At 41.8% G+C, this 24,607-nt stretch overlaps 1 protein-coding gene and 1 long non-coding RNA gene across 3 annotated transcripts in view; one reads left to right on the forward strand and one right to left on the reverse strand.

The window, feature by feature from the left end:
- ABCC4 (ATP binding cassette subfamily C member 4 (PEL blood group)) overlaps window positions 1-24,607 on the reverse strand; it is a 627,509-nt gene that overhangs the window by 299,361 nt on the left and 303,541 nt on the right. The gene's annotated exons all lie outside the window — the stretch shown is intronic.
- On the forward strand, window positions 18,258-19,587 carry LOC141129872 (uncharacterized). The gene is made up of 3 exons (XR_012241890.1): window positions 18,258-18,701; window positions 19,178-19,347; window positions 19,434-19,587. It is a non-coding gene; the product is annotated as an uncharacterized lncRNA (long non-coding RNA).

Here is a 24,607-nt window from a genome sequence, read left to right on the forward strand (position 1 = left end):
TCTGTTGCCTGGTAGATGATATTTTTTCCACTCTTATTGGGTGGATGCAGAAAAAAATATAAAAGTACCGAATGCTGAAGAAAGGTCATTATTATTACCATCATCATATTATAAGGGTTTTTCAACAAACGAATAATGCCTGGAAGTCATAGAGCAAACACAGGTGTGTAAATTTAAGTCCTTGGTTAAATAAACAGCAAATGATAATTATAAATGAAGTGAACAGTAAGAGCAAAAGATTAAGTTAATACATAATATATCAAGTCACGTACCGAAGATATCAAGTCATGTCACGTTCAATATATGACAAGTACAGTGAGAATAGTTAGGTGCTATAGAAAATAGACAAAACAGTCAAAACGAAAAAAAATAGTTACCGTATTTATCAGCGTATAACACGCACCCCAATTTAAGAGGGAAGTTTCAGGAAAAAAAAAAACGTTTTTTTTTTTTAAATAAACCACTTTGAAGCAAAATAATGGTCAGTGAGCAACAATGCAGCCTGATCTGCGCCCATCTGCAGCCTGATCTGCCGCCTGATCTGCGCCATCAATGCAACTCACCATCTCTCATTTCTCGCAGGAAATCACAGAGCGGTCATCTCCTGTTTACTCGTCAGCCACATACACAGTCCTGCCTCCGCCATCAGCATTGGACCAGCTCCTGTGATAGACAGAACACTGGTCCAATGCCAGTGGCGGGACTGTGTGTGTGATGTGCGAGCCGAGTTAGAGCCGAGTGAGAGCTGAGTGGAGAGGAGATGATGGCTTGGTGAATTCCGGCAGCACTCGTCCCCCTCCTTCCCTTCTGAGGTATGCTGTCGACGTATAACGCGCACCCACGATTTTCCCCCTATTTCCAGGAGAAAAAAGTGTATGTTATACGCCGATAAATATGGTATTTACATTCAAAGCTTTAAGAATGAATTAGTATGGATATGGAATAAGAACTCAGAAAGTAAAAAAATCTAGGGTTTCGCTGTAAAAATCCAAAAGTTGAAAAGGAGGATAGGGCACTGTGTTTTTCCTTTGTTTCATTATTTCAATTAAAAAAGACCAACAAATTCCACAGCACTTTCCTGAGTACACAAACCATTCACATGGTCCTGTCCCCAATGGTATTTTGGGAGGACACCAGTAAAACTAGCATTAGATTTCTGAGTTGTAAGAGGAAAAATGACGACTAGAGGAACACACAAACATAGGGTAACACAAAAACCTGATAGCACATTGTAAACCTACACTGTAAGACAAGACTAGTTGGGCCACTGTGCTACTTCTGTATTTAAAAAGGAATCAATCTGTGAAGTGGAGTGACGTAAATTTGATGTAACAATCCAAGAATTGTTCAAAGTTTTGCCAGCTTTTCTATGCTGTTCAACCTCCCTCTATTATACCTGTATGGAATTTTTCTTTTGTATTTAGCAGATGGTATGAAGCAGCTACATGAGATTTCTTTCTGCATTAATGAAATGTGCAAAATAAAACTCCAGAAAAAAGTGAAGTGAGTGGAGTTTTACATTTCTGGTCAGTAGCAGCATTTTCAGTATATGAAATTACAGGTGACTGGGGCATTGTCTACAATTAGGCGGCCTGAAGTACTCAACTAATATGAAAATCAAACATTATGGGTAGATAGGCTGTGTCCTCTGTTTATGCTCAAAATATTTTTAAAAAAACTATGGTTTATCTGGTGGAACTGCAGAAGAGAGTAATATGTATACAGTAAAACAGAGCAACCTGTTCAGACATTCATTTTGGCTGTAAAAAATAATAATGAGTACTAACAGAGAGATCAGATTTAGTATAGTCAGCCAACAAAACAGGTTTAATGATTGTTAAAAAAAAAAAAAAAATAAGAAAAATGCTTGCACTTTGTACACTGCTCACTCTTTTAGAAAAAATAAAGGCCATAAAACCCACTATGGCATTTTATGTATTTTGCGCCATAAAATATAAGTCATATTTCTGTTTCTTGACCGAAATGGAAACCATACGCCTACCTATCCACTTCCATCTTTCCTGGGAATCTTTAGTCTATGCCTGGGTTAATATCCCTAAGCTTTCTAGTCTCTCTTCTTCCGGAGGATTTTGTAACACAGTGAGAAGCAATGAAGCAAGTTAAGCTGAACGCAAATTGTCGAGCAGTGAAAATATAGCCAAACAATGGCATATTGTAGTTCATCTGACCCAAAATCATGTGCCACAGCCTCTGGGATTTACCTTCACATTAGGTAAATTGTCCTGAGCATCTTACAACTCACATTTCTTGGAAGATACTCTTTTGAGCTCAGGAGGATGCAGTTACAGTAATCCTTTATCCAAGCCTGGACAAGTGCCATGTCATTTTTATTCGAACAATACGCCGCTAACAAACTGATTGAACTCTAGAATCTCTCTTTTGTCTGCCTTTTTCAAATTAATTACCTAAAAAGAGACACCAGAAAACACACTTCGTTTAGCTATCAGAAACTTTAGCACAGTGTTTATTAAAGTTCCCAGAGCTTGTTACACAGGTTAGATCTTTGCTATAACTATATACAGTTAGAAAGAGAAAAACTATATGATATATTATATGGCTTCATTACTGGGTGAATAGCTTGTATAGGTCATTAAGAAGAGTAAAAAAATCTCCTCAACGTAAAAGCCTTCCAGGTTTCTTGTTACTTTAAACAGTTTGTTGGGACCAAGCTGGGCCAAACAAACTATTTGCTTTAGTAGCATACAGTATGTGCCCCCTGGGAATGCTGTATAAACTGTATGTCAGGTCACCTGAGTCCAGGTGACAGATGCACCCCTATGGGGTGTGGAGTGCACCGCAAGGTAGTGGACCCTACGGCTGACTGCTGCAGCTGGAGCTCTAGGTCATACAGGAGAGCAGGTACTCTGTAGTAGTAGGTGGCACTGATAGGTGGCACTGACGGGCCCTGATAGCTGGCATTGGTGGGCACTGACAGGCGGCATGGATAAGCGGCACTGATGGGCGGGGTTGAAGAATGTGTGACAATCGAAATGCATCAGCCAGACCCCGGCAGGGCCTCTCTGTAGTTTGGAGTGGTCTGTATCCATGACTGTTAAGTTAAAGAGAAGTAGCTTGATGAGTGCTTTTTTATTCATACGTTTGTGAGTACATTTTATGACTATTCTTTGATAAAGTGTTTTGTGGGATAATGCACTAAGCTGGTGTTCCATTCTATGTTTGTTTGTTGTAGTAAAGCCACAAGAAACTCTGTGACCTGTTTTCAGCAGACTGAAGTCCGCTCTCTGCTGTAGTCACCAGGATTAGTCCAGGCACCGCGTCATCTTGACTTCAGAAGTCTGGATCTGCCAGGTGCCTGGACTGATGGCAGTCTCAGCCTCTCAGCGAGCCGCTGAGATGGCCACTCCCTGCCCCACCACAGCTCAGCACTCCAATGTGCCTAGAGGACCAGAGCAGGAGATATGCTGACTGACAGGCAGCAGCCCTCCACTCGGGGAGGTGAGGGAACCGAGCCATAGGTGCTGTTTGGTGGCTCGGTTCTCAGTGCAGAGGCGACGGGGGACAGAGGCGGCGGTACATATTAACATGGGATAAAAAAGAAATGCCATACATCTCTTTTAAGCTCTCTCAATTTATTGGAGTGTGAGTGTCTTCAGAGTTGACAGGCGGTAGTTCCAGTGCTATAGAAAGTAAAGGAAAAATTAAAGAAATGTGGCGTTGCCAAAAATTGCTAGACCCTCTGTGACGACACCCCGAGTACAAAAGGGGTTAAAGTAGTTTAGGACATTCCCTTCCTGAACACCAAGGCAGCTACCGAACACGAAACCCATACGAATAACTCTCCCCCCAAATACGAGACAAAGCTCTGTCTTGAGGGTCAACCAGGAATCAACTCATTTATTTTCACACATGGACACAACAGATAAAATAACTCAGAGACTCTTTCCCCCCACCCTTGGAAAAGAGGGCGGGTTAAACCGTCCAATGACAATAGACACACAGGTCAGGTGTGTATAACTTCTCATCAGTACGCAGTCTTATCAGCAGGGGGCTGCTGGAGGAATCCCCCCTCCCTCCATAGAGATACACATCCTGTGATATCCTAGGCAGACACAACAGAACATTGGAATAAAGCCCCACCCCAAACTAGCACAGCAAGTAGTACACAACAGCATGAGACAACACACAATATATACACACAACATTGTGAAGCAGGCACCATCTATAATATGGCACATACAGGGTTCCCAGAGTTTTGTGTTTTGGGGGGACATGGACTTGAATACAAAGTAACATTACTTCCAGGGTCCCCAGGCATACAGCTCACAAAGAGCACCGTTCCCCCAAATGCCAGGGCCCATAATCGGTTGGCAAGAGGCTGGCATTCAGTCCCCTCCAAAAGCCTCTGTCCCGAGTAGGTCTGTCACATTTCTCCCCTTTTGGCAGGAGACTAACACAGGAGGAGACCCCAGACGGGTTGACCCTGAAGTTAGTCCATAGATCTAGTCCCCCAATGCTAGTATCCACACAATACCCCAAACAAATTGTCCCAAACAGATCATTACTTACCCAGCCAACCTCTGCCTCTCTCAGAGAACACGCCTGCTGCTGGGGAGAGGCCTGGACTGGCCCTTCTCCCTGAAGTCTTTTCAACCGCTGGAGAGAAGACAGGGTGACTGGGCTCACTTCATCATGCCTTTGGGGATCTGGGCCGACTGCCCAGCATCCCTGGGGTATACAAATGGAGACCGAAGTCCCATCCACCCCCGGTAGGCGAAAATCCCCCAGTGCTTGCAAAGCATGGCTGACATCCTCCTGTCCCAGTGCCGCACCAATCCTTGGGGTTGTGTCAGTGAAGACCAAAGTCCCCAGCACCACCACAGGAACTCCCTCTTCTGTTAGGTGAGGGTAGAGGCTAGTAGCACTCTGCTCTGTTGCCAGCCCTTCTGCTGGGTTGCTGTGAGTGGAGACAGCAGTCCCATCCACCAATATCAGCTCAAGCTGCAGTTGTGAGGTGCAGATTGCATTCTGTCTTTGGGTCCAGATCTGCTGCTCGGGAATGACCACCACCTCCTCAATCTGGGCCTCCAGAACTGCCACAGGTGTGGGGCAGAGATCTTGGACCCTCTGTCCATTTGTCAGCGTTTCAGCTGCATACGTTTCTGGTAACTCCACCGATGCTGCTGGCAGCAAATCCCATGTCTCTGTCAGTATTGTGGGAGAAAGGCCAACTGCCTCTTCTCTCCAGGAGGCTGAAGCTGCTGTTGGTGTTGGGTAGAGGTTAGCAGAGCTCTGCCCTGTTGTCAGCACTTCAGCTTTGGAGACGGCAATCTCTGGAGTTTCCACTGCCGATTCTCTGGCATGCTGCTGAATGCATTCTAGCAGTTTTCTGTATGCCCTTTCCAGGTGCTGTTCCTTCCTTAGCAAATAGTCTAGATCAGGTTTAAGCTCTGAGACCCCTGCAAGACCGAGCATAGCCTCTCTGTATTCTCGCAGCTCTTCAAGGGTAGGTTCCCCTTCATCGCCAAACACAAAACAATCTGAAAGGCTCTCCCACAGCAATCCAGAGCCACCAAAGTCATATCCCTCCGGAGAGCATTCTGTTCTCTCCCCTAAATATCCCTGCTCTGCGTGCCATTGCAGAGCCCGATACCGACTGTCCAGCTCTATTTCCTGCTGGACCAGCCTGTCCAACTCAGTCACCCATTGCTCCTGGGGCCGCTCTCCCAGGAATTGCATCCATAACTCTTGTTGTTCACTGGCCTGCTGCTCTGGGGTTTTAAAGCACTTGCCCTGTTGCATTCCAGCAACCTGGAGGGCTCTAATCCAGTGTCTTACTCAAATCTCATGCCTGAGCTCCAGGTATTCATCCGCAGACACAGTCCTGTGGATTGCTGAAAGGAGGATCCGTAGCAGCCCCAGGAACCCTGATGCCAGATCCATATCTCCGCTGGGGTGACTGAAGTCTGCTATGCCGATCTTGGATCCAGGTGGAGGTTTGGACGTCTTCTTGTAGCTGTCATTCTGGGCTGCGGGAATCATCCCACTGCTTGCCAACAGTAGTGATGACACCCCGAGTACGAAAGGGGTTAAAGTCGTTTAGGACATTCTCTTCCCGAACACCAAGGCAGCTACCGAACACTCCGATCAGCAGAACAAGAAACCCATACGAATAACTCTCCCCCCAAATACGAGACAAAGCTCTGTCTTGAGGGTCAACCAGGAATCAACGCATTTATTTTCACACATGGACACCACAGATAAAATAACTCAAAGACTCTTTCCCCCCACCCTTGGAAAAGAGGGCTGGTTAAACCGTCCAATGACAATAGACACACAGGTCAGGTGTGTATAACTTCTCATCAGTACACAGTCTTATCAGCAGGGGGCTGCTGGAGGAATCCCCCCTCCCTCCATAGAGATACACATCCTGTGATATCCTAGGCAGACACAACAGAACATTGGAATACAGCCCCACCCCCAACTAGCACAGCAAGTAATACACAAAAGCATGAGACAACACACAATATATACACACAACATTGTGAAGCAGTCACTATCTATAATATGGCACATACGGGGTTCCCAGAGTTTTGTGTTTTGGGGGGACATGGACTTGAATCCAAAGTAACATTACTTCCAGGGTCCCCAGGCATACAGCTCACAAAGAGCACCCTTCCCCCAAATGCCAGGGCCCATAATCGGTCGGCAAGAGGCTGGCATTCAGTCCCCTCCAAAAGCCTCTGTCCCGGCTAGGTCTGTCACACCCTCTCACTCCAGTAGTTTGGGTCACTGACCTACAACAAGCATGCATATAAGGCTTTGTCTCAAAACTCCTGCATACTTGTTCAGGTCAGTGAAGGAGAGTATATCTTCACCAGGACAAGCCAGGTTGCTGCTCAGATTTTAATGTGTGTAACCGATTCAAGCCAGAGACCGCCTAGATTCTTATCAGCAAGCTCAAATAAAATCTTCATGGTGTTTCAATAGTTGAGTTTGGTTCTCCTGTTTTTTCTTGAACCTCTTGGATTTCTTCCCTAAAGTTCCTCATTGAGACTAAGGCCCTTTTCACAGGGGCACCTCTGTTAAGCAGAATCCACTTGCTCAGTGGGGGAATCTCAAAACCTATTCCTACTGAACAGGCGGATGACAGGTCCGTGTCCACTCTGCTATGCACGGACACAGTCCCTCTGCTGTCACGTACCTGGTAGATTGTGAGCCTGAAGTGCAGGAAAAGACCTCCCTTACAGCTCCCACTCCCGTTCCCCTGGAATGGAGACAGAGGGCCAGGAGTGAAGAGTGGTATGGGTGCTTGGCAGGATCTACAGTTGCTGGAAGTCCAGTAGTGGTGGCACCCTCTGGAATCAGTAGACTGAGATGTAGACTGAGGACAGATACTGGAATGCAGGACTGGAATCAGGAACAACAGCAGGTAATAGCAGACTGGAAGCTGGACTGGAACCAGGAACAACAGCAGGTAATAGCAGACTGGAAGCTGGACTGGAACACAGCAGAAGATAGCCTGGAACGCTGGACTGGAACACAGCAGAAGATAGCCTGGAACGCTGGACTGGAACACAGCAGAAGATAGCCTAGAACGCTGGACTGGAACCAGGAACAACAGCAGGTAATAACAGACTGGAAGCTGGACTGGGACCAGGAACAACAGCAGGTAATAGCAGACTGGAAGCTGGACTGGAACACAGCAGAAGATAGCCTGGAACGCTGGACTGGAACACAGCAGAAGATAGCCTGGAACGCTGGACTGGAACCAGGAACAACAGCAGGTAATAGCAGACTGGAAGCTGGACTGGAACACAGCAGAAGATAGCCTGGAATGCTGGACTGGAACACAGCAGAAGATAGCCTGGAACGCTGGACTGGAACCAGGAACAACAGCAGGTAATAGCAGACTGGAAGTTGGACTGGAACCAGAAGCAACAGTAGGTAATGGCAGACTAGAAGCTGGTGAACACAGCGGAGGGTCAACAAGCCGGAGGTCAGTAACGTTCGGACAGCAGAGGTACGAGGGGTAATGCAGAGGGATGGTCAGGCAAGCCAAGAGGGTCTGATGCAGGCAGATAGCAGGATCGTCAAACAGGAAGCCGGGTCAGATAACAGGATACACAGATCAGATCGGGTAACACTCACAGAACGCTGTAGAGCAGACAGCGGGGATGGAGTGTGACAGGCAGGTTTAAATAGCCCGCCTGACACCAGCGGGAGTGCGCGCGCGCGTGCCCGTGCGTGACCGCACCCGTGAACGCGCGCGCATGTGCAATGTGACCCGTGGTCGGGTTCCCGTGCGCCTGGGACGCCGGTTACTGGCAGGATCTTCATGACATCTGCTCTTCTCTATGTGGCTGGATGGAAGCAGATTGCTTGTCTGTTTCCATCAGATCTGATCCGCCAGACAAATGGGGAACAGGACCATCATTCATCTGTTTTTGGCAGACAGGATCGATCCGATGGCGGCAGGTGTCAGCAAACATGTGTCCGCTGACATCCGCCGCTCCATAGAAGAGACTGGAGGGTCCGATCGGGTCTGCCTGAAAAACTGACAGGCAGACCTGATCAGACAGCCCATATGAAAGGGGCCTAATAATCAAACCAATTGAACACTTCACTATGTTTAATATCTCGACTGTGAGATTGCTCTACATTTGGTTTGGATGCCTCCCATCTCCCATTTCTCACAAGGTATTTCTCACATAACAGGTTTACATTCAATCTGGTCCACCTGCTCACAAAACTGGAAAGTATTCAGAGATCTGACTCATTTTGTGAGTCAGGTCTTCTGAAGTAAGCAAGCATTCTAGGATTTCCAAGGCAAAAGGGGAGCTCAGAAAAAATAACATTTTTTTTTTTCATTTTAGATAAGTAAGTTAGATAGAGAAGGGAGTGTTTTAACTCCATCAAGTTTTTTCTTTCTTTTCTGCCATATGTGTTACATTGGAGAGATTTCCATTCACAAAAAGTAAGAGGAAATCCCTAGAAAGTGACTGAAACCCTGGTTGTCACTTGGGTCATCAATTTTGATATTTCCTTATCATATTTACTCTCAGTGATAAAAGTAAACAGGTCAAATTGTAAAATAAATCGCCTTTATTGGGGATGGGGGGAGTAAAAAACTGACAGGTGTTCTAATTTCTCTTCACTCTATTAAAAAAAAAAACAAAAAAAGAAAAAAAGTTTTTTTTTAACTTAAAATCTTTATTGAAAATGTTTTTTTCCATCAAACATACATAGAGCCATTATCCCCTCCCCCTCCCATCGCCACCTTATATATAAAAAATATATAAAAATACAAAATAGTGATTATTTGTCATATTCACAATACATTTCTCAGTTGTTTATTCTATATCATGTCTATCCACCTCCTTCTTGCATTCCATTCAGTTCCTCCATACCTACCCTCCCTTCACCCCCTCTCAAACCATTCAGTCCCCTTCCTTATCATTTTCTTCCTCACAATCCCAGTACCCACTCTCAACCAACCACATTTTTCCCCCTCAGACACCCTTTCCTATCATTGCAATATGTCCCCTCTTGTCTTTATTTAGGTTATTCTCGGTCCCTTTTCCCTTCCCTTTACCATAAATATAATTTATCCCCTCTCTTCCAGCCCTTTTGATCTTTCTCCCTCTGTACAAATGGTTCCTGGCTGGCAATATCTTTCACCTCATTCTAGGGGGGGATACCCCTTTGCCTCCCACCAGAGTTTCCAGATTACTTCATATTTCTTTATGCATCCTTGTCTGACATATACAGATTTTTCCTTCCAGATTGTCTCGTTCATGCCTCACTCCCATTCTGTGCATGATGGAGGTGAGACCGATTGCCACCTTTGTGCTATCAATTTCCTTGCCTGAAACAGGCACCTCAGGATTGCTATCTGAGTACCTCCGGGGTTTCCCTCTCCCTCTACAAGCCCTAACACACAAAGTCTAACATTCAGGTTTGGGGGTCCTCCAAATACCTAACCTCCCTCCAATACTGAAATTACTTCAGACACCTCCAAAACATGTGCACTTTCCATTTCCCCGCACTTTGGACAACTTGCATCCAATCTGCGGCCAAACAGAAAAAGCCTTTGGGGGTATAACAAGCTCTATATAACAACAGATGTGAAATCCTTTGGGAGGGGGAAAGTGAGACCAAGGGGCTTAATTCAAGGACTCTGCTCCACTGTTCTTCCGTTATAGTTCCTACATCCTGTTCCCATCTCCTCCTACCTGGTGGAGCCTCCATCCCCTCCAGGCTCCCCTTTTATATATGCGGATATAAAGTTTTTTTCTTTAGTTATACATTAAGCGTTAAGAAAATATACATGCATTTCAAGCCCAAATACACTCCTACAGTATATGAAAGATGGATGGGGCATTGGTAGGGTATATTCGTTTAAAAATAGATTAATCAGCCACGTAAAGTACATGAGATATTTTCAAAAGTTTGTGAACAAATATGATGAAATATGACTGTTTTGAGCGACATCCTTGTCTGCACTGGCCAGTGTATGTAAAAGGTGAACTTAGCCTTTAACTAAGGAAAAGAAAAAAATATTTGCCATAAAACCTGATTCCTATAAGATATCAAATTATTGTAACCAAATCTTTACAGAATAGCCATGCAGGAGTGAGCTGGAAATGCATTGACATTATCATTCCTGCTATAGAAAGAATAGCTTTGGAAAGTGGTCATAGATATTTGTACCATATAAGGATAAACTTAACACAACTACAGCTGGTATCTATAAGTGGTTTAAGATATATTTTAAATGTTATTTCTACTTTGAGAAAGTGCCACCCATACAATGTATTGTATAAAATTGACAACTGTGATCTTTCAGCTGACAAGCAAGTCAAGCGCTCGCTTTATTAACTTGAACCTTGCGTTAATGGTAGTGTGAGGCTTTTTTTATTTATATATCTTTATTTTCTACACAAGGTAAAGTTATGCCTGTAAATGTAGCTGGCAGTGCAATTTTAACTCCACTTACTACTATATACTTGTGATTTTTCTCCACTCTTTCAACCTTTCTTTTCTATTTTGATTTTTTGACCCTGTGTGCATCTGAGTGCTTATCTGTGGAGGAAGAGTTGCATTTGCTTTTACACCATTACCATTCAGTCAACAAGACATGAAGAACAAGTAGAGCACATAGCTGAAATGCTGACACGGTACTCCCCCTAGTGTCTGTGCTTTTAAATGCAAGTGACACGACCTGTTGTATCATCAAGAAGTGTATGTACAAAACCAAGATTTATTCCCACACATTCTGGATTGATATGCTTTCTTCGAAATTTACCAGTAACACACATACATTAACTGAAAAAAAATAAATAGAATTGTTTCTCCTGAGCAATTCTAGTTACCCTATAGGAATTTTAAAAAATTGTCTAAAATGACAAAAAACATTTCAAAAATAAAGAACATTGCTATAAGAATAAACAATGCATGTAAAATAAGCAAAGTAGGACAAAAAGTGATATATGCACAGGTAATCTATATAATACTGTTACAGTCACAGAACAGGATAAAAAGGAGTTTTCATGTTAATATTTGTAATAATTTACCTATTGATCTAGTATTTTTTTTTTGCAACCAGGTTGACTATACAATGTATTTTATTGATGCTACAATTGCATAGTAACTACATTCTATTTGCATCATACACAATACAAGCTGCTGGGTTCACAAGAAAAAAAGTTATGTGAATAGAACTGTTGGCCTGCACAGGTTTCCTGTGACTACAAAGTGACAGCAAAACAATTATCCGCTTTAACATGGCCATGCAAATATTTTTGAGTGGCTGCTGGAGCAAATTAGAATTTACACTATCTAACTCTGAAAATTGGGAAGGGGAGGGAACAAGTAATAGTAGGGAATTATAATCTGACATTTTCTGTCGAGGACTAGGCTTAGACTATTTCATTTAGCATGATACAAAATAATCTTTATAGAAGACATCTGAGCACTAGCATCACTATGCAAAAAGATATGTAAACTATAATGAGAGGAAGCCTCCTGGGAGTAAGAGCTAAACTGAGGTTCTGGCTATTTCTGTAGGGAAAATAGGCAATCAGATGTTCTTTTTTTATTAAAGCAGCACCTACCTGGCTGTGCCACCTCAAGGCCTTGTTAAATGGACAAAAACAAATCACATCAAAGGAATATCATAATTACTTCAGTTAAATGGAAAATTGCAGTTACTGCATCTAAATGTTAAAACCTAGCTGATGTAAACTTTATTTATCAGACCACTGTAACAAATATCAAAAAGATAATCACAACCTGTAAAATTTAAGACTTCTGTATGTACAGTGTTAACCTCCCTTCTAGTAGAGAAGTCTCAAAAAAAAAAAAAAAAGGCCAATCGTTGTAAAAATATATATATATATTCACTGATGGCAGCTGGAATGTTTTAAAGCTCCTGACATGAGAGAATTTAATACTAAGTATAAATCCCATTGAGGCGCGATGAATCATTGGGGAGGTTTAAATTAGATTAACAGCTGGGAGGAAGCACAATACAGAAGGTGATTGCCTATGAGGAAATAATTTATTGCCCCTAGTGGCAGATGCCTGAACTTTAAGAGATTTTAGACTAAGCTCTTTATCTAAGCCCTCATGACAGGAACCCAATAGAAGTTAAATGATTTCCCTAAAAGGACCCAACTTCAAGACATGCAAACATGGCAAGGCATTCTCAAACTTTAGAAGATAAAAACCGACTGTAAACTGTCCTGACTGTAAACTAAAGGGCACGAGAATACTCTGAATTGTCCAACTGCTCACTAGGGGCATTAAGGGTCTCATGTTCCTTAGGCCACTGCACAATCACTCAACTGTACAAATAAGAGGTTATTATCCATATATTAATTGCATTCAAAATATCCATACAATTAATAACTGACTCTTTTTAAGAGCTCCCAGGAGCCACATTCAAAAACTTCCTATGTACAAGACAGGCTCAACTTTTTAATATATTTTGTCCCTCAGAATGCTTCGTGATAGCACGGCTTTTGCTTTTCCTGATTGCTTGCTGTTGATAAGTAATTAGCAAAAAAAAAAGCACCTGCATGAATTTCTGACTCCTAAGTAACTGCATGCGGTAAGTTCTCAGCACTGTTTAGTGCAGGAAACAGAGGATAATTATTGGCCATGCACATTGAAATTGGTTTGAAAATGACACTAATGCCGTGTACACACGAGTGGACTTTTCACCATCAAAGGTCCGACGGTCTTTCTGACAGATTTTCGACGGAGTAACTACGGACTTTCGAACGACTGGACTTGCCCACACTAAAGTCCATTCGAAAGTCTGTTGGTTCGAACGTGATGACGTATGAAGGGACTAGAATAAGGAAGTTCATAGCCAGCAGCCAATAGCTGCCCTTGTGTCGTTTTTTGTCCGTTGGACTAGTATACAGATGAATGGATTTTTCGACCGGACTCGAGTCCGTCGGAAAGATTTGAAACATGTTCTAAATCTAAAATCCGTCTGATTTTCGACAGAAAATGTCCGCTGATAGTCCGACGGATTCGTTCCGTCGGACCAGTCCGGTCGAAAAGTCCGCTCGTGTGTACACGGCATTACAAACAGTAACATTGGTCGCAGCACAAAGCATATGGTGTGAACGTGCCTAAAGAAATTCTGGAGAAATCAAAATACCTGTGTGGTAAGGCCCTAATAGGAGCAGCCAACAGAACAAGGGTGCACACACTGCTTCAGGCAAAAATGGACACACCCAGTCCAAGGTGCTAATCCCAGCTCATCACCGTAGGCAAGATAAAGAAAGGAAGAAAACATTGATCACACACTTGAATCCAAAAGATGCTGTAGAGATTTCTTTATTGTCATAAGCCAGACAAAATTGCAATGATGATCAGTTGACGCGTTTCACATGAAAAGAACCGTGCTGGTTCACAAAGAAGCAGCCAACCCCTGACTCATGTGCCACATAAGGCTTCATGTGCACTGGTCATTTGGCTATCTTTCCAAGATGCATTTCCTACTGGCAGCAGCATTTTGGCAGAAAAAAAAATGCTTGACACTTGAGCGTTAATTCATTTTATTGGGTAGAATAATAATTTATTCCAGCCATTGAAAGGAATTAATGCTTTAGCACTAAATGCGAATAGCATTAATGCGTATTTACACGCCTCAAGTATTTTTTCTGCCAAAACACCTCTGCTCCTGGAAGCCGACAGTGGGGGTTTTTTTCTGCCTATAAACGCCTATGTATGCATGTACACACAGGCTAACATGCAGGGGCATTTAGAGGCAGGAAAAGAAATTAAAAATGTCAGACGCCCCTTACAGCAGCATCAAAAATGTCCAGTGACCACAAGGCCTATAGTTCTGAAGCAGTGAAGCTGCTGTATATACACTGTACACTCTCTAGGTGTGTGTATATATCACACACACACACAAACGTATAAATTACTCTGTAGATTACCAAAGTTGAAAACTTGATCCTAGGAATTACCCATCCCAGATTTACAGTATACACACCTTAGAAGACAGTACAAGTATTTAGGTACACTTCAAATTCGACAAACTAGAAATGAACGGATTCAATTTCTGACATAGGCGAGTCAATAATAAGTAAATATTTTGAAAAAAACAGAAACTACTAACTGCTATTATTATTATTATTATTATCTATTCAGGAAAAGTTTTTATGCGGTACTGAATATTATTTACCAAGACACCTACAATCATCGAAGACGTCAAAACTGTTTCCTGGAAAAACACAATGGGTATCACCAGGTTGTAAAATATTTTTCATCAATGCATCCCCGAGCAATATTCTGTTTTACAGATAGAAGAGTCAATTATAGGATCAGGATGAGATCAGAATGAAAAGAGCAGCATAATGATGATTTGTTAAAAAGACAGGCAAGAAAATATTCATATTTCCTCAAGCAAAGAGAATGAGACGCTATGTTCCTGGGGCAGAGATTCATTTTATCTGTGTTTGGTATGTATAACATACAGGCAATGGGTACAATTAAATTGTACTATGTGTCTATTCTGAAATACATTTTTTTTAATTGTAATAATTTTACAACATTTTTAGCATGATTCAGCTCCAAAGTAGATTGTAACTACACACACTGGTAAACAATTGCCTTGCAATATCAAAAATGTGATACATAGTCTCTTCTTATGCTATTCAAGATGTGTCTCAACATGACATGTACTTTATTTTTTTTTTTTTTACAGGCAACAGCAATTACTAAAAGATAAATGATAGACAGACAGATAAATCAATTGCAGAATGAAGATACACTATTTTAAATATTTTGCTCTTAAAAGTACTGGAAGAAAAGTGAACTAACTAGTTTGACTTTTCTACTTATTTTTTTAATTTTTTTACTGTACAGTCATTATCTATTCCACTGAAAAGAAAAACAATACCATTCTAAAGAGGCAGCATTAGTCAGCCATGCACTGTTCTGCACCAAGATTGTGGTGTGCCCACTTCACATGAATACTTGATCTATTTTGTTATTGAATCAGAAATGTCTATTTTAACAATACACCATTTAATATCATTCCGTATTCAATCACTATAATAGAAAATACATAATTGTCCTTAAAATGCTTTTTGATGGTCAAAAGCTGCAGATAAATTAAAGCAGTATTAAACCCAAAACAAAAAATATATTATACTGTAGCTTACCAATAATTAAATGTGGTGGCTGCATTCGTTTTCTTTTCTTTGGCTTTTATTTCTCCTGTTTTCACCTGGTGATCTGGCCAGTAACACACTTCCTATAATAATTAGACACAACTCTGGAGGAATGAGCACAAGAGCTGCAGCAGACAGGCACAGCGACTTCCTATGGGGGCACTCTGCAGGGGTTTGGGAGCCAGGAGCGCCAGACGGGGGACTCCAGAAGAAGAGTATCAGGGCTGCTCTGTGCAAAACCATTGCACAGAGCAGGCAAGTATGACATGTTTATTATTTTATAAAAATTAAAAAACAAACCTTTACAATCACTTTAAACACTTCAGCCCTGGAAGGTTTTACCCATTTCATGACCAGGCTATTTTTTGCGATACGGCACTGTGTTAGTTTAACTGACAATTGCGCAGTCATGCAACACTGCACCCAAATAAAATTGATGTCTTTTTTCCCACAAATAGAGCTTTCTTTTGGTATTTGATCACCTCTGCAGTTTTTATTTTTTGCACTATAAACAAAAAAACACTGAAAATTTTGAAAAAAAATAATATTTTATACCTTCTGCTATAAAACATATCCTGTGAAAAATCTAATTTCTTCATCAATTTTGGCCAATATGTATACTGCTACACGTTTTTGGTAAAAAAAAATCCCAATAAGCGCATATTGATTGGTTTGCGCAAAAGTTATCGTGTCTACAAACAATAGGATATTTTTATGGCATTTTTTTTTTTTTTTTTTTTTACTAATAATGGCGGTGATCAGCGATTTTTAGCGGGACTGCGACATTGCGGTGGACAATTTGGACACCTAACACTTTTGACACTTTTTGGGGAACCAGTGACATTATTACAGTGAACCGTGCTAAAAACATGCACTGTTACTGTACTAATGACACTGGCAGGGAAGGGGTTAACATCAGGGGTGATCAAGGGTTAAGGTGTGTCCCTAGGTGGTGCTTGCTAACTGTGTGGGGGATGGACTCACTGGATGAACACAGAGATCCGTGTTCTGCTTAGCAGGAACAGAAGATCTCTGTGTTCTTCCCTGTTAGAATGGGGATCTGCCTTATTTACATAGACAGATCCCCATTCTGCCTCTCTGTGGAGCGATAGTGGGTGGCCGGCGGACCCATTGATTGCTCCCCTAAGTGCGTCCTCGCTGTCTATTGCACGAAATGACGTACAGGTACGTTGTTTCACACAATAGAGCCGACCTACCGCCAGCATATGTATTGCGGCTGGTTGGCAAGTGGTTAAGGTAAAAAAATGTCCTGCCTTGATTGGCTCCCCCTCTGGCCAATCAGTATGCGTGCGCGCCTCCGATGGCGCATGTTTCCCCACTGTCTATTGCGCAAAATGATGCACAGGTATGCCGTTTCAAGCAATAGAGCTGACTGGCCACAGTATATGTACTATGGCCGGTCAGCAAGTGGTTAAATATATTAGCAGATAAGCTAAAGCCAAGCTTTAGCTCACACTTTATACTCAGTTACAGCAAACAGTTTTTTATTTCCTTTTGGGATAAAGGTTATGCATGAATAAATAAAAGCTGATCACTTTAATCACCCCTGCCAGTGTTAAATGTTTTGTCTCATCCATGTAAACTAAACCATTTTGTTTGAGCATTTGTCCTTTTGAAAAACGGCAGACTTGCTGGCTGGATCACAAGATGAAAATAGAAGGAAGAAAGTCTAAAAAAATGAAAATGCAGCCATCACATCTAAGAATTGGTAAGCTACAATATAATACGTTTGCTTTTGGGTTTAATACTGCTTTAACGATTTTGAAAAGTACCTGAACAATAAAGCAAATAAGTGCTAGTCATGATTTCTCTGGACTCCCATGTATAGAAAGTAACAAGATTCTGCTGTAGAGCCAAAGGAACGCTTCCTCATTTAAACACTCATTCGTTTCTGTAATCAGCTTATTGTCCATAATGATTGAGACAAAGCAACACAAATGTAGCAAGAATCATTGGGTTATCATGGAAGATAAGGCATGCAAACACACCAATCTAGCTGGGTGTTGACACGACTAAAGCAATCAGGTTGTAAAAAGGTGAGCAGTGTGAATACAATGAGAATTCTATAGTGTGCCACTGGAAAACGATTGAAAGGTAATAAGAGCCATTATGATACTACAAGGCGCAAATGGACAACGCCCATTCAAATATTCAATAGCACACCCTGATAAGCACTGTGGTACACAGAGCTGCTTATGTAGGAAAACATTATGGTGTTTGTCAAACATGCTAAGTCATACAGCCTTTTCTTTGACACACCTACCAATGTTATTAGCTTCTCCATTCAAACACCCAAAAATAATATTTAGAGTGGCATTTTGTGGCCACACAGAATGATTGTGACTGATGCAACCTTTTGTTCTGAAATCAGTCACTTGCCGTTATTACTACAAGCAGGCTTAGTAAGTATAAGTGTGCAGCCACCAGGTAATGACCAATGATTATTCTAATGGCTGGCTCACCCTGCTGACAAATCACACAAGGAAAACAGCACAAGGTTGCCCATTCACACTGAACGGACAGCTGCCACAGAGTAAACTACAGCGCTGTACCCGTCCGTTCCGACTGCGGTGGGAGATTCAGCACATTACACACCTCCCCCTTTTTTTTTCTTTTTTTTATACTTTGAACTTTATTTGAAGTATACCGTATAAAAGTATACTTCATTCATGTCACTGCACAGCAGCGTGATGCGTTGCGCTTCTGTACAGACACATGCAATTTTGTACAGCCTGCTGCAATAAAATGTAGCCTGTCTGCATTTTAGCACAGCCCCAGGCTGCATTACAGCATGAATAGAACACACAGAAAACAATTGTTTGTTCATGCTCTGAACGGTATTTTCCAATGCAGTATAATGCCGGTCCCCGCACATTCCTGCCAGTTTGGCTTTATTACAGCACTGTCACTTCCTGAAACAGCTTCATCCACTTTGAAGACACACAAAGCAGGCTGCTCCAGGCCTGCATACCCTGCACCCTCTGCCTACATACCCTCTCGGTGAGCCTTAGAACTATGGGGTCCCCATATGCAAACTTGTGTATGCCGAGCTTCTGTCTATAGTACATGTTTTTTTATGCCATATGAGTCCTGGATTATATTTGGGACGATACACACTGGTTGAAGCAGTTCTGCTATCCGCAGTGCATCAGTTCTTCTCCACTATGCTATTGAATGCCATGTATGACATGGACATGTGTGCGTTTGCTATGCGTGGCATCAATATGGATACATGTGTGAACATATATCTATTTACTCACCTGTATTTTACCAACATGTGTCACATATACTTTTTTATGCCAACATATTTGTGTGGACCTTTGTATATTAATGTATTTATATTGCATGGATAAACATAAATGATACAATAATCTTCTTTGGCTGTTTTAACGTAAACACACATGTTGGATGGATTTTTATATTATATAGCTTTCTTTTTCATTCTATTTCCCTTTTTCCCCCTTTCTCCCCATCAGGCCTGCTGGGACTCTTTGTGGCTGCCACTGGTGTGCCATTCAGTGGTTTCCGTTATGACCGTGTTATATGGGCATATTGGTGTACCATCCCCCTGCTGCCTGGATGGATGCTACTGCTGGTTTTTACCTTTATTTGGCTGATGTACAAGTAATTTCTCCCTAAATAGCATGTGAGTGCAAAAATAAAAATGGATGTTTGTATTGTAAATTGTAACGATTTTGGTTGCTTATCTATATTTGTATGCTTTATTTTTAGAAGGGATTGTGTTCTACCATCATGCACCCCTGAAGAAAGAAATCTTTTCTGAAACGCGTTGGGTGATTCTCTATGCATTTGTCATGGCATAAGACTTGTGACATCAACAGTAAATGTAGAACATTGTGCACTTTGATTTTGGGTGTTCAAACCATTACACCAGCCAAAAAATTGTCTCTTTTTAAATGAATTTCTTTAATAAAAATTCAATTTGTGCTTTTACCCTTTAGTACTTTTTGATGTTTGTGAACAAGTATAGTTTTGACCCTTTAAAATCCCTTTAGGGAGGTCTTCTTCACATAATGTGAATTGGCCCTAACAGTAAAATGATCAAACCAGCCAATATAAATTAATTCATACAGCAAACATTCAACAGAAAAAAAAAACTATGCAAAAGCTTGAATATACATGAGAGGAGATGTCTATAGTAGTCTTGAAGCTGAAAAAAAAGATTGGTTACGATAGGCAACACAAGCACCTTCAAATTGGAGATTTGTAATTTATGAGGACTTAAATATATTTTCTTTAGTATTTATGGAGCTGACACAAGATAAAAGAAGGCATCACTCCCACAGCCAGAAATTTATCCTGGGGCCAGGGTCACGAGATTTACCAATTTAGTCAGACACATACTGATTCTGCATTAGAAGTCCACCAAATTGCTAACGGCACACTGAAGTTAATTCAGTAAGCCAAAGAGCAAAGTGCAATAGCTCATAGCAACCGATGATCTGACTATGCAAACTATATGCCAAAATGTTTGGGTTTTGTTTTTGAGGGTGAGAACCTCTGTCAGACTTCTGCTGTTACCTGTTTCCTACTAGAACTTCCTGTTCTACTGACACCATAGGTTTGCGCAGCTTACTGCATTAAGGTGTGTATCCTTAAGCTCAAACACACAAATGTGTGTGTGTGTATAAATATATATACTGTACATACACACACACTTATATAAAGAAATGTTAAAATTTTTATTTTACTTTTTAAAGACACTTATCAATGTAAACAAATACTTAATTTTTTTTTAACTTATCAAAAATATGGTGTGGAAGGTCAGTGGGCACTATGCGGTATGGATAGTCAGTGAGCACTATGCGGTGTAGATAGTCAGTGGGCACTATGTGGTGTGGATAGTCAGTGGGCACTATGTGGTGTGGATAGTCAGTGGGCACTATGCGGTGTGGATAGTCAGTGGGCACTATGCGGTGTGGATAGTCAGTGGGCACTATGCGGTGTGGATAGTCAGTGGGCACTAAGCGGTGTAGATAGTCAGTGGGCACTATGTGGTGTGGATAGTCAGTGGGCACTATGTGGTGTGGATAGTCAGTGGGCACTATGCGGTGTGGATAGTCAGTGGGCACTATACGGTGTGGATAGTCAGTGGGCACTATGTGGTGGGAGCACTAGCAGTTTTCTAATTCTTTGTATGCAGTGTAAGGGTTGAAGTAACACAGATGGAACATGGAGGGAATTCCTACAAGGAAAAGGTAAACCTCTCCCCATCAGCCACTTACCACATGGCTGGAGGTAGAAGACTCCCGGGCTACCATCTCTGCCCCACCTCCTTCCCAGTTTAAGCTGCTTGATCAGCCAGAACAGCCACCTGTAAGTGTGTATGAAGGAGAGTGTATGAAGCTGCACAGGTTGATACTGACGAGCTGAGAGAGAGTCCCTGCAGGCTGCAAGCTTTAGGATGCTGTGTGTGGTGCCCTAAGAGGGGAACCTCGGCCTGGGTAGAAAGTCAAAGACAGCCCTTGCCGGCCTGGCGACAGAGATGGTCGTAGAGATGGGGGTGAACCCAAGCTCCCCCCTGGTGCTGTCTCTGGATTAGGGTGTGCCCAGGCACACCTGGCACACCCCCTGCACATGCCTATGACTGACACCCTGTATACCAGGGTGTAACCTGATGTCATAGACAGCAATGACAACTTGACAGAAATACATAAAGCGTATCTATGGTCTAAATTTTAAATAATATTTACATTGTGTTTCAATTATTCCTCGCCTATTCCTATCAATCTGAATGATCTTGAAGTTTGTAAACTTTACTTTGTGAAGATCCCCAAACATTTATTTCCTTGAATCCTGTGATACATATTCACTATGCCCCGTGAGTAGGCACTGCTGTGTCACTCATGTCACAGAGCCTGCCTTCTGAACTACAAAGGAGCTGAGAGGAGGAGTTTCAGGAGGAAAAGTCAGTACAGGAATTACTGCTTGCAGGCTAGGTACCATGGGATATGTAGTCCTTAGACATTGAGAAGAAGCTGCAAAACATGCAGGGAATCCAGGGAGTTGTGGAAAGATGTCCAGCAGACAGGTAGAACTCACAACACAAAAGATAATTTTCCAAGTTAGCTTATATTGGATCGCCAATAATGATTGTTGGTATCGCTATTACAATGCTGATGTTATCAAATGAAAGCGTATGCTGTGACCATAGAACTCCCCTAAAGTGATTCTAAAGGCAGTTTTTTCTGTGCACAGGATCCCCCCCACACATTATACTGACCTAAGCCCGATCTTGATCCAGCGCTGTACCCAGGAGCAGTGTTTCTCTCTGCTCTCTCCCTCCTCAGAGGGCAGATTGATAGCAGTGGGAGCTATTGGCTCCTGCTGCTGTCAATCAAATCCTGTGACGAGGGGAGAGCAGGGCCGAGCTGCTCTATGTCTAAAGATGTAGGCAGTGCAGCTTGGAATCAAGCCCACAAGTGAGCACTTGCAGAAGAGGTGGAGCCAGAAGTGCCTGCAGGGGACCCTAGAAGAGGAGGATCGGGGCCGTTATGTGTAAAACCACTGCACAGAGCAGGTAAGTATTACATGCTTATTATTAAAAAAAAAAAAAAAAAAAAACACAAATGTTTACAATCACTTTAGCTACTTCTGCTTTCTAGGTATACATAGCAGCAATGAGCCTGTATCTGTTTCCTTCAGCCAGCTCCAGGCTTTAACGTAAAAGTGATCCAGGTTGCTCTGTAGCTGCTGGATCACTTTAACATCACTGGTAGTGTGCCCGAAAATATTGTGCGACATAATAAATTGTAACTACCATCTATTTGATCTACAGGGCCTCAGTGTTCAGAAAATAAGGCTTTAAGTAATTTTATAGTAGGGTTGTCCCGATACCAATACTAGTATGCGGCCAAGTGCAAGGAGTACCAAGATGGGCGTCGCAGGCAGCCTTTCCTCTCATGAGATTTCAGTGCCTGCCCATCCGTGCCTATAAATGTCACCTATCAGTGCTCAATGCCCATAAGTGCTGCCTATCAGTGCCATCCATCAGTGCCAGCCACCTGTCAGTGCCACCTATCAATGCCATCCATCAATGCCATCCATCAGTGCCAGCCACCTGTCAGTGCCAGCCACCTGTCAATGCTCATCAGTGCTGCATATCAGTGCCACCTAATTCTATCAGTGCTCATCAGTGCTGCTTAATTAGTGGCACCTATCAGTGCCCATCAATTCTGCATATCAGTGCCACCTAATCTGTATAGTGCATTAAAAAAAAAAAGTATCAGTATCAGCAAGCACTTGAAAAAACTATCAGTGCTTGTACTCAGACTTAAAAAAGTGGTATCGGGGCAACCCTAATTTTTAGCCAAAACGGCAGATTTTAACATATGTATGAAAAAATTGCTCTAGAGGGGAACTGGTCACAATTTAAAGAAAAAAAACATTTTTGGATAGGTTCCTATCCCTTTGCACATTAACATTGCTCTTTTCACTCTTTTGTTATTTTTGCTTTATAATATATTAGGGCTGGGAGATTTTCTTAAAAAAAAAAAAATCTTCGATTCTCTTAAAAAAAACTTGATTCACGATTCGAATCGAGTTTTTTTTTTTCTTTGGAAACTGCGCCGGTCCTGAGGCGCTGCGGGCATGAGCTTTTAGGCGAGGCCGCGGCTTCGGGCCTAGTCCACGGCGTCCGGCCTCGCGGACTAGGCCGAAGCTGCACCCTCACCTAAAAACTCCTTGCCCGCAGCTCTTCAGGCCCGGCGTAGCATCCGGCCGTAGACACGGACTAGGCCGAAGCCGCGACCTCGCCTAAAAACTCATGCCCGCAGCGCCTCGGGATCGGCGCAATGAAAAAAAAACAAATCTAAAAAAGTCGATTTGCTTAATTAATTATATTAATTATATATATATACACATACATATACATATATACACACACACACAGTGACAATATATGCCAATTTAACATTTTAAAAGCTACAAAAGAAAATCTGATTTTTTTTTTTAGAAAGGCTAGGAATCCCTATTCTAAATTAATAAAGCTAACATATGTTAGCATTATTAAAATATAAAATGTACTTTCTGATATTATCCATGCTTGCTGAAATCATTTTCAGAAAAACAGCTGCAACCCGTTTTAAACATCCTGAAAAGGAAAAAACAATTAACTAGACTCCACCTTGGAAAGGTAAAAACACTTCTGAAACATTGCAAAGTGACACCCCAAACAAATGAAATTGCATGTAGTTGTTTGGAAGTGTTGCAATGTTGTCATGGAGAAACAAAGCCAATAGATCCGCATGGTTTATAAATGAACAGTGACATGAAGGCTGAATATTGCTGCCCTCTTGTGACAGGAAATCTGCAATACAATGGAATTTATGTTGTAAAGCAGGACTGAACTATATCAATATGATTACAAGATTTTCTTTATTTGTTTAATGATATATCTATCTTAACTTATGTCCAGCGTTTTACATCCCAAAATGCTTAGTAAATCAACCATTCACAGGCTATCTGGTATTTCACTATCTTCAGAAATTCTCAGATAAAATTCTAATAACACTAATAACTAATAACAAGTGTTAATAACACTTTCAGGATGCAGCCATCACAACATTTTCTGGAGATATAATTAAGAAATATTTGTATTCTTATCCTAAAGTTAGAATAAAAAGTGCACACATTAATTTCAACAAATATAAACAGAGCTTAACAGTCACACAATGACTGTATATCCCTAATAAAGTAATTCTTTAAGTGATTGTTAAGCCACGATAATCTATTCATCCCATCCCCTCTGTTATATAACAATATGTTTCTCAGTGTCTGATCTATATAAAAAAAAAAAATGCAGATTATACCTTATATCAGAGCGTCTCCCACAGCTCACATGACTCCTCTGCACTCTCCTTTCCCCGGCTAACAGCAATAGCGGG

This window comes from Aquarana catesbeiana, linkage group LG02, assembly GCF_042186555.1.
Source record: "Aquarana catesbeiana isolate 2022-GZ linkage group LG02, ASM4218655v1, whole genome shotgun sequence".
In the NCBI taxonomy this organism is placed as follows: domain Eukaryota; kingdom Metazoa; phylum Chordata; class Amphibia; order Anura; family Ranidae; genus Aquarana; species Aquarana catesbeiana.